An 11,906-nucleotide genomic window follows, 5' to 3' on the forward strand; every position below is an offset into this window, starting at 1 on the left:
TGAGAGGGGATCGCATTGAAACATTTAAAATTCTGACAGGGCTAGACAGACTGGATGCAGGGAGGATGTTTCCCCTGGCTGGGGGATCCAGAATGAGGGGTCAAAGACTCAGGTTACGGGTTAGGACATTTAGGACCGAGATGAGGAGAAATTTCTTCACTCAGAGGGTGGTGAACCTGTGAAATTCTCTACCACAAAAGGCTGTGGAGGCCAAGTCACTGAATATATTTAAGAAGGAGCTAGATAGATTTCTAGACGCAAATGGCATCAAGGGGTATGGGGAGAGAGCGGGAATATGGTATTGAGATAGAGGATTAGCCATGATCATATTGAATGGCGGAGCAGGCCCGGAGGGTCGAATGGCCTACTCCTGCTCCTATTTTCTATGTTTCTTAATAAATTATTATTGCAAATTGTTGATTAATACATTGCTACTGTAAATTACTGATTGAATATTAATGTTGTAAATTATTGATTAATTAGTTAGCATTGCGCCTTTAACATAGTAAAACATCCCAAGGCGCTTCACAGGAGCGACTATCAGATAAAATTTGACATCACGCTACATAATGAGATATTAGGACAGGTGACCAAAAGCTTGGTCAAAGAGGTAGGATTTAAGCGTCTTAAATGAGGAGAGAGAGGTGGAGAGGCGGAGAGGTTTAGGGAGGGAATTCCAGAGCACAGGGTCTAGGGAACTGAAGGCACGGCCGCCAATGGTGGGGCGAAGGAAATTGGGGATGCACAAGAGGCCAAAAGTGGAGGAGCGCAAAGATCTCGGAGTGTTGCAGGCCTGGGGGAGGTTACAGAGAAAGGGAGGGGCGAGGCCTTGCAGGGATTTGAACACAGTTTGTATTTTAAATTTGAGACGTTGCTGGACGGGGAGCCAATGTAGGTCAGTGAGCACAGGGATGATGGGTGAACAGGACTTGGTGCGAGTTAGGATACGGGCAGCAGTGGCTTTGAATGAGCTGAAATTTACGGATGAGTCTTCAGCAGCAGATATGCTGAGGCGGGGCAGAGACGGGTGATATTATGGAGATGGGGGTAGGCAGTGTTGATGATGGAGAGGATATCAGGTTGGAAGCTCAGCTTAGGGTCTACTGGGATGCCGAGGTTGTGAACAGCCTGGTTCAGCCTCAGACAGTGGCCAGGGAGGGGCATGGAGTCGGTGGCTAGGGAACGGAGTTTGTGGCGGGGATTGAAAACAATGGCTTCGGTCTTCCCAATATTTAATTGGAGGAAGATTCTGCTGTTGGACAAGCAGCGTGCCCCCCAAATCTTACTCTGCAGCCCCCCAGACTCTTAGGGGGAGGGGGACTAGCAGAAGTACCGTGGTTTGAAGTCATCAGGAGCAGGAATGAATCAAATGCAGGACAGGAAGGAAAAAGCCGACATTTTATTGGGGGTGGGGGGAGCCTGAAACAACACTTGCAATTCAGATCCAAGTAAACTAAATAGCCGGTGTGGGGGGGAGGGGGATAGGTTTGAATCCGAGATAATAAAATGACAAACTAAAAGAGGGTGAATATCAGGTGAAACAAAACTAAATGATCTGAGGGAAACTCGTATTTTTTTCAAATTATAATCAAAAAGTAGGGAGTTGTACGAATTTTGTCAGTAACTGTGTTATGAGGAAGTTGACTGGTCAGCTGTCTCCCTTTCACAGCTGTGCGTGATGAAACGCTTTGGAATTGCATGTGCTTTGTGAATATTACTTGGGAGACCAGCCCTTGGAGAGTCATCATCAATAATTACACCAGAGAAGAATTCGGCTGACCAAGGGTGTTTTTGTTTAGCTAAAGGTCAGGCATTTCCTCAGAGTAAGTAAATTAACTCTGCCCTGTTTATAATAAACAGAGTTTTAAATGTGTGGTTAAGGATGACATTACATTTCATAGAATTACATAGAATATACAGCACAGAAACAGGCCATTCGGCCCAACTGGTCCATGCCGGTGTTTATGCTCTACACGAGCCTCCTCCCTCCCCACTTCATCTAACCCTATCAGCATATCCTTCTATTCCTTTCTCCCTCATGTGTTTATCTAGCTTCCCCTTAAATGCATCTATGCTAGTCACCTCAACTATCATTTGTGGGAGCGAGTTCCACATTCTATCCACTCTCTGGGTAAAGAAGATTTTCCTGAATTCCCTATTGGATGTATTATTGACTATCTTATATTTATGGCCCCTAGTTCTGGTCTCCCCAACAAGTGGAAACATCTCCTCTACATCTACCCTATCAAACCCTTTCATAGTCTTAAAGACCACTATCAGGTCACCTCACAGTCTCCTCTTTTCTGGAGAAAAGAGCCCTATCTTGCTCAATCTTTCCTGATAGGTATACCCTCTCAGCTCTGGTATCATCCTAATCAATATTTTTTGCGCCTTCTCCAGTGCCTCTATATCCTTTTTATAATATGGAGACCAGAACTACTCACAGTACTTCAAGTGTGGTCTAATCAAGGTTCTATACAAGTCGTGTGTGGTCCTTTAGGGAAGAGTGACAACAACATGATAGAATTCTTCATTATGATGGAAAGTGAAGTAGTCCAATCTGAAACTAGGGTCCTAGATCTAAACAAAGGAAACTACGATGGTATGAGGAATGAGTTAGCTATGATAGATTGGGAATTTTCATTAAAAGGCATGACGGTGGATAGGCAATGGCTAACATTTAAGGAACGAATGCATGAATTGCAACAATTATACATTCCTTTCAGGCACAAAAACACAAAAGGAAAAGCAGTCCAACCATGGCTAACAAAAGAAATTAAGGATAGTATTAGATAAATACTGTGGCTTCGAGAGCAGGTCAGAGGCTGGGTATTCTGCGGCGAGTGACTCACCTCCTGACTCCCCAAAGCCTTTCCACCATCTACAAGGCACAAGTCAGGAGTGTGATGGAATACTCTCCACTTGCCTGGATGAGTGCAGCTCCAACAACACTCAAGAAGCTCGACACCATCCAAGATAAAGCAGCCCGCTTGATTGGCACCCCATCCACCACCCTAAACATTCACTCCCTTCACCACCGGCGCACTGTGGCTGCAGTGTGTACCATCCACAGGATGCACTGCAGCAACTCGCCAAGGCTTCTTCGACAGCACCTCCCAAACCCGCGACCTCTACCACCTAGAAGGACAAGGGCAGCAGGCGCATGGGAACAACACCACCTGCACGTTCCCCTCCAAGTCACACACCATCCCGACTTGGAAATATATCGCCGTTCCTTCATTGTCGCTGGGTCAAAATCCTGGAACTCCCTTCCTAACAGCACTGTGGGAGAACCGTCACCACACGGACTGCAGCGGTTCAAGAAGGCGGCTCACCACCACCTTCTCAAGGGCAATTAGGGATGGGCAATAAATGCCGGCCTTGCCAGCGACGCCCACATCCCGTGAACGAATAAAAATTTTAAAAAAAAGATCCAAAGAGGAGTCATATAAAGTTGCAAGAGTCAGAAAAAGTGGCAAGCCTGAGGATTGGGAACAGTTTAGAATTCAGCAAAAAAGGACCAAGAGATTGATTAAGAGGGAAAAATAGAGTATGAGAGTAAACTTGCAAGGATCATAAAAGTGGACTGTAAAAGCTTCTACAAGTATGTAAAAAGAAAAAGATTAGTGAAGACAAATGTAGGTCCCTTACAGTCAGAAACGGGAGAATTTATAATGGAGAACAAGGAAATGGCAGAGCAATTAAACAAATACTTTGGTTCTGTCTTCACGGAAGAGGACACAAATAACTTCCCAGAAATGCTAGAGAACCAATGGACTAGTGAGAAGGAGGAATTAAAGGAAATTAGTATTAGTAAAAAAAATTAGTGCTGGAGAAATGAATGGGACAGAAAGCCGATAAATCCCCAGGGCCTGATAATCTACATCCCAGAGTACTAAAAGAGGTAGCCATGGAAATAGTGGATGCATTAGTTGTCATCTTCCAGAATTCTATCTATTATGGAACAGTTCCTGCAGATTGGAGGGTGTCAAATGTTACCCCACTATTTAAAAAAGGATGGAGAGAGAAAACAGGGAACTACAGACCGGTTAACCTAACATCAGCAGTAGGGAAAATGCTAGAGTCTATTATAAAGGATATGATAACAGGACACTTAGAAAATATCAACGGGATTAGGCAAAGTCAACATGGATTTATGAAAGGGAAATCATGTTTGTCAACCTACTGGAGTTTTTTGAGGATGTAACTGATAGAATAGATAAGGGAGAACCAGTGGATGTGGTTTATTTGGATTTTCAGAAGGCCTTTGATAAAGTCCCACATAAGAAGTTAGTGTGCGAAATTAAAGCACATGGGATTGGTGGTAATATACTGGCATGGATTGAAAATTGGTTAACAGACAAGAAACAGAGAGTAGGAATAAATGGATCTTTTTCGGGGTGGCAGGCAGTGACTAGTGGGGTACCGCAGGGATCAGTGCTTGGACCTCAGCTATTCACAATATATATCAATGCTTTGGATGAGGGAACCAAATGTAATATTTCCAAGTTTGCTGACGACACAAAACTAGGCGGGATTGTGATTTGTGAGGAGGATGAAAAGAGGCTTCAAGGCGATTTAGATAAGTTGAGTGAGTGGGCAAATATATGGCAGATGCAGTATAATGTGGATAAATGTGAAGTTATCCACTTCAGAAGGAAAAATAGAAAGCCAGAGTATTCTTTAAATGGTGATAGATTGGGAAATGTTGATGTACAAAGGGACCTGGGTGTCCTTGTACACCAGTCACTGAAAGCATACATGCAGGTGCAGCAAACAGTTAGGAAGGCAAGTGGTATGTTGGCCTTCATTGCAAGAGGATTTGAGTACAGGAGCAAGGATGTCATACTGCAGTTATACAGGGCCTTGGTGAGACCACACCTGGAGTATTGTCCTCGGCCTCTTACGCTACCTAAGAAAGGATATACTTGCCATAGGGGGAGTGCAGTGAAGGTTCACCAGACTGATTCCTGGGATGGCAGGACTGTCGTATGAGGAGAGATTGGGTCGACTTGGCCTGTATTCACTCGAGTTTAGAAGAATGAGAGGGGATCTCATTGAAACATATAAAATTCTGACAGGGCTAGACAGGCCAGATGCAGGGAGGATGTTTCCCCTGGCTGGGGGGATCCAGAACAAGGAGTCACAGTCTCAGGATATGGGGTAGGACATTTAGGACTGAGATGAGGAGAAATTTCTTCACTCAGAGGGTGGTGAACCTATGGAATTCTCTGCCACAGAAGACTGTGGAGGTCAAGTAACTGAATCTATTTAAGAAGGAGCTAGATAGATTTCTAGACACAAAAGGCATCAAGGGGTATGGAGAGAGCGGGAATATGGTATTGAGATAGTGGATCAGCCATGATCGTATTGAATGGTGGAGCAGGCTCGAAGGGCCGAATGGCCTACTCCTGCTCCTAGTTTCTTTGTTTCTATGTAACATAACTTCTCTGCTTTTCAATTCTATCCCTCTAGAAATGAACTCCAGTGCTTGGTTTGCTTTTTTATGGCCTTATTAACCTGCGTCGCTACATTTAGTGATTTGTGTATCTGTCCCCCCAGATCCATCTGCTCCTCTACCCCATTTAGACCCTTATTATCCAAACAGTATGTAGCCTCCTTATTCTTCCTACCAAAATGTAATACCTCACACTTATCTATATTGAAATTCATTTGCCAATTACATGCCCATTCTGCAAGTTTATTAATATCTTCCTGTATTTTGTTGCAGTCCTCCTCGGTATTAACTATACCCCCCAATTTGGTGTCATCCACAAATTTTGAAATTGTACTTCCGATTCCCAAGTCCAAATCGTTTATGTAAATGGTGAACACCACCTTTTGCTAGTGTGAGTAACCACCATTAACCCCGACTCTCTGTTTTCTGTTTTGTAGCCAGCTTGCTAGCCATTCTGCTCCTTGTCCCCTGACTCCACATGCTCTGACCTATGCGATACCTTATCGAAGGCCTTTTGAAAATCCAAATATATTACATCTACTACATTACCCTTGTCTACCCTTTCTGTTACTTCTTCAAAGAATTCAATAAGATTGGTCAAGCATGACCTTCCCTTTTGAAATCCATGCTGACTATTCTTTATTATATTTTCGGTTTCTAGATATTTTCCTATTACACCTTTGAGTAAGGATTCTATTATCTTTCCTACCAGTGACGTTAAGCTAATTGGTCTATAGTTCCCTGGACTTGTTCTATCTCTCTTTTTAAATATAGGAATCACATTAACTGTCTGCCAGTCCTCTGGAACTATTCCCTTTTACAATGAATGTTTATATATATATGTAATAGTGCCTCTGCTATCTCTTCTCTAACTTCTTTTAATATGTACAGATGCAATCCATCCGGACCAGGGGTTTTATCCTCTCTCAGTTTGATTAGTTGATCAATTATCTCCCCCCTTTCTATCTTAAATGTCTTTATATCTTTTTTGATCCCTTACTCTTATGTCATGTCCACCATGTTAGTCTCTCTGGTAAATACTGAGGCAAAGTAATTATTTAATATTTCTGCCATTTTGCTCTCATTACCTGTGAGTTTATCATATGTATCTCTATCCTGATTTTTATTTTGTTATTTATGTGTCTGTAGAATACTTTACTAATTATTTTTATATTCCTTGATAATTCAATTTTGTAGTTTCTCTTTGCCTTCCTAATTGTTTTTTTTAACTTCTTTCCTAACCTTTTCATATTCCCTTTGTTGTCTATGTACCTAGTGTATGCCTTTTTCTTTAGTTTCAATTTTGCCCTTATTGCTTTATTCATCCATGGCATGTCATTACTGGCTAGTTAGTTCTTGCTTTTTATTGGGATATATTTCTCCTGAACTCTATTGATCACCGTTTTAAATGTTTCCCACTGCTGTTCTATTTTTTTGTTTATCAGTAAATTTTTCCAGTTTATTTTCCCTAGTTCCATTTTCATCCCCTGAAAATCAGCTTTGTTCCAATTTATTACTTTGATCTTTGTTGGTCTTATGTCCTTCTCAATCTTTATCTTAAACCTTATTATCTTGTTATCGCTATTGCCTTGATGTTTTCCTACGCTTACTTCTCTTATCTGTTCTAGTTCATTTCCCATTACTAGATCCAGCAGTGCTTCCCCTCTTGTTGGGCATTTTACATACTGAGTAAGAAAGGAATCCAGCACACATTGTAAAAACTCAATTCCCTGTACCCCATTACCTACTGCTAGCCAGTTTATTTGTGGATAGTTGAAATATCGCATGATTATTATTCTATGTCCTTTACTCATTTCCCATATTTGCTTACATATTTCTTCCTCCACCTCCTTTCCACTATTACATGGTCTGTCGCGTGATCGATCCCTTCTTATTTTTATTTCAATCCATATGGATTCTGTTTCTATCCTTCTCTTAGTTATGCCCCTTTTTTCTACTGTCATTACATTATCTCTAATTAGTACAGCTACTCCACCCCCCTCCTTCTTCCATCTCTATTCTTTCTGATTATGTTATAACCTGCAATATTTAATTACCAATCCTGTTCTTTATGTAGCCGCCTTTCATTTATTCCTACTACATCTGGTTCCTCACTCCGGATTATTGCCTCCAGTTCCCCTGTTTTATTTTGGACACTGTGTACATTGCAGTTTAATTCATCTTTAAAATTGTTCCTTTTGCTTTATTTTTAACAGTCCTTTTATACTTCTGTTTTTATAACTGTATTTGTTCCTTGACTATTATGTTAACTTTATAATAAAAGCAGAAAATGCTGGAGAAGCTCAGCAAGTCAGGCAACATCTGTGGAGAAATAAACAGAGTTAACGTTTCAGGTCAAAGACCTTTCATCAGAACTGGAAGATGTTAAATGAGTTAAAGTTTTTAAGCAAGTACAAAGCCAGGGAAAGGGAGGGGGGGAGTTCAGGTGGAGCCCGTCCCAGCAGTACAGCTCCTTCCTATCAAAGTCCCATGCAATGAAAGCCCTCCTTTCCACACCACTCTTTCAGCCAGGCATTCACTTTTCTGATCTGCCTATCCCTATGCCAATTAGCACGTGGCTCAGGTAGTAAACCTAGTAAACCTAGCCCATGAGGTCCTGCTTTTTAATTTAGTTCCTAGCTTCTGATATTCCTTTTAGCAGGACCTCCTCCTTGTTCTTCCTTATGTCATTGGTGCCGATATGGACCAGGACAACTGGATCCTCCCCCTCCCTTTCTAATTGCTCCGAGATGTCCTTTACCCTTTCACCAGGTAGGCAACGCACCCTCCTGGACTCTCGGTTGCGACTGCAGAGGACGCTATCTATCCCTCTATTATAGAATCCTCTATGACTACAACCTTTCTGTTCTGATTTCCCAGGACTGCCTCATGCTCCACGGTGCCATATTTAGCATTCTGGGCATCCTCCCTGCAGCCTTCATCCTTATCCTCACAGATATCAAGTACCTCGTACCTGTTGGATAGGACCAGTGTCTGCAGGACCTCCTTCTCTACCTCCCCTTCCCTTATGTGTGGGTGTGTCTCTAACTCACACTCCAGCTCAAAGACTCTGAGCTGGAGTGTCTCAAGCCGAAGACATTTACTGCAGATGTGGCAATTTGGGACAGTCTCGCTGTCTACAAACAACTCCCACATAGTCGAGCTATGTCCCGATACACAGCCTGTACTGCCATCTCCAGATTTTATTTATTTAATCAGTAGGACGAACAGAATCACTTGAGATCTAGATTATATTTAGTAAATGGATTTAGCTTGATTTCAAATAATTTGTAGTAACTCAGTCTTTTTTAAAAATGTTTATTTAAGTTTTAAAAATTGATGGATTAGTTTATAGTCCCTTGGTTTAAATCACTTAGCATCTCAGTACCTAATTCCCACACTCGCCAAATTCCCAATTGAAAGTCCTCACTCTGTCAGCAATTCACTCTGCTAGAGGTTCACTCTCTGCCTTTACCAACCTCTGTGCTCAAGCTTATGTATGAATGACTTTGCAAATTGTGCAAATCTAAATTTGTAAAATTTCATTAAATGAACAATAGGGTTTGAACCAAATGGAGAGGAGATGGGAAAAGACAAACAAAAAGGCACTGAGCCAAAGTGTGAGTCACGGATGTCTAGGCCAAAGGGCCAAAAGGAAATATTCCTGTGGCCTTTCCCCGCTTTGCTCTTGCACAATTGCATAGCAGTCTGCAGCTAACCGTCCACGGGCTATGACTTCACAGCTGACAAATATTTGAGCATGACAAACATTTCGTAATGGTGAGAGACTAGGAGCTGTGGAGGAGCAAAGGGATTTGGGTGTCCATGTTCACAAATCACTAAAAGCTCATGCACGGGTGCAAAAAGTAATCAATAAGGCATTCAATTCTGGGCACCGCACCTCAGGAAGGGTATATTGGCCTTGGAGGGGGTACAGTGCAGATTCACCGGAATGATACTGGGGCCTAAAGGGTTAAATTATGAGGCTAGGTTGCATAAGCTTAGCTTGTATTCCCATGAATTTGGAAGGTTGAGGCATGAACTGATTGAGGTGTTTAAAATAGCAAAAGAATTCTATAGGGCTACAAGAGCAGGTCAGAGGCTGGGTATTCTGCGGCGAGTGACTCACCTCCTGACTCCCCAAAGCCTTTCCACCATCTACAAGGCACAAGTCAGGAGTGTGATGGAATACTGTCCACTTGCCTGGAAGAGTGCAGCTCCAACAACACTCAAGAAGCTCGACACCATCCAGGACAAAGCAGCCCGCTTGATTGGCACCCCATCCACCACCCTGAACATTCACTCCCTTCACCAATGGCGCACTGTGGCTGCAGTGTGTATCATCCACAGGATGCACTGCAGCAACTCGCCAAGGCTTCTTCGACAGCACCTCCCAAACCCATGACCTCTACCACCTAGAAGGACAAGAGCAGCAGATACATGGGAACACCACCACCTGCACATTCCCCTCCAAGTCACACACCATCCCGACTTGGAAATCTATCGCCGTTCCTTCATCGTCGCTGGGTCAAAATCCTGGAATTCCCTTCCTAACAGCACTGTGGGAGAACCTTTACCATACGGACTGCAGCGGTTCAAGAAGGAGGCTCACCACCACCTTCTCAAGGGCAATTAGGGATGGGCAATAAATGACGGCCTCGCCAGCGATGCCCACATCCCATAAACGAATTTTAAAAAAGGGCAGATACAGAGAAACTATTTCCTCTGGTGGGAAATCCAGAATAAGGGGGCACAATCTTAAAATTAGAGCTAGGCCATTCAGGAGTGAAATTAGGAAGCACTTTTTCACAGAAAGAATAGTGGAAATCTGGAACTCGCCCCCCCCCCACCTCCAAAAGGCTGTGGATGCTGCGTCAAATGGAATTTTCAAGACTGAGATCAATAGATTTTTGTTAGGTAAGGGTGTGAAGGGATATGGAGCAAAGGCGGGTAAATGGAATTGAAGTACAGGTCAGCCATGATCTAATGAAATGGCGGAGCAGGCTCGAGGGGCTGAATGGCCTACTCCTGTTCCTAATATTCTTATGCTTTTTTAATATAAAGATGCTTGTGCCTCCACAAGTCTTGGACCTGATTTTAAGGAGCCCAGATTCATCTCCCAAACCTGGACCTGCTGTGCCTGTATTCAATATTTGGGCTTTTGTCTGTTCCCCTCCCATCCCCAGATTGCTCCATTCCTGGGCTTACCCTTCTTATTTGATTGTCGTTCTTAGGAAAATCAACCCAGCTCCCCACCCAGGCCTGCTATCTGACCGACCTCCAAACCTAACCCAGCAAATGCCATCACCCTGGGCATTGACCCTGGCAACTACCATCATGTAATCTAAAAATGGAATAAATCAAAGAGGCGCTCATACCAAGTGAAATTATATAGTATTAAAGGATTAATAAGGGCAGAACCAACACAGTTTCAACTAGCTGGCTTACATGCCCAATTGATTGGTATACTGGGCATGTCATGCACAGCAATTGGTCATACGTCTTCCCCCGCTCGCTTAGAAAGGCTGGTCCTTCTGATGCTGCTGCTATAATACATAAATGGGATATTTCTGCTGAACTAGATCAACTACGATAGAAAAAAAAACTGGTATGAAATAGCCTGAGTGAGTAAATTAATTCTAGCATGAAAGTGCGGAGAACTGACATTAAGAACATAAGAACATAAGAAATAGGAGCAGGAGTAGTCCATACGGCCCCTCGAGCCTGCTCCGCCATTCAATAAGATCATGGCTGATCTTCGACCTCAACTCCACTTTCCCGCCCAATCCCCATATTCCTTGATTCCCCTAGAGTCCAAAAATCTATCGATTTGAATATACTCAACGACTGAGCATCCACAGCCATTACTTTCATAGTACCACATTTAATAGAGATTCTAAAAGCAGTGGCCCAGAATTTGCTGTCAAAATAACAGTAAGGCTAATCAGGCTCGCCGTTATTTATGCGCAAATGATACAGCAACTTCAGACAAGGGGCAGATGCGCAGTTAAACTCAAAAATCCAAAACACAAGGAAAATACAGGTGAGGAAGAATGCTTGATCCATCTTAACTTCCTGTTAAAGGGGCTAATTACAAGAGAATGACAAACTAATTGACTGGAAATAATCTAATTACATTTAATGGCGGTGACATTTGTCTTGGGCCGAAGCGCAAAACGCGCGATAGCGCATTGGCCGCCCGTTTAAGACGCAACCCGATTTTACTTATGTACTTATGAAAAAGTAACTTTGAATTTGCAGGAAACCTAGAAAATGTGGTTAGAAGGCAAGTTTGCTGAAGATGAGCAGCACTGACTCACTCTATTTCAGAGCTGTACTTGTCCGCAGTTGCATTTTACCCTTCGCCTCATCCGGCGCTTTTTTCTTCCTTTCAGGTGTCAAGGACTGCAAGCTTCAACAACTCTTAGATACCAACACCCCTCTTGAT

Source organism: Heptranchias perlo, chromosome 21, assembly GCF_035084215.1.
Source record: "Heptranchias perlo isolate sHepPer1 chromosome 21, sHepPer1.hap1, whole genome shotgun sequence".
Taxonomy (NCBI): domain Eukaryota; kingdom Metazoa; phylum Chordata; class Chondrichthyes; order Hexanchiformes; family Hexanchidae; genus Heptranchias; species Heptranchias perlo.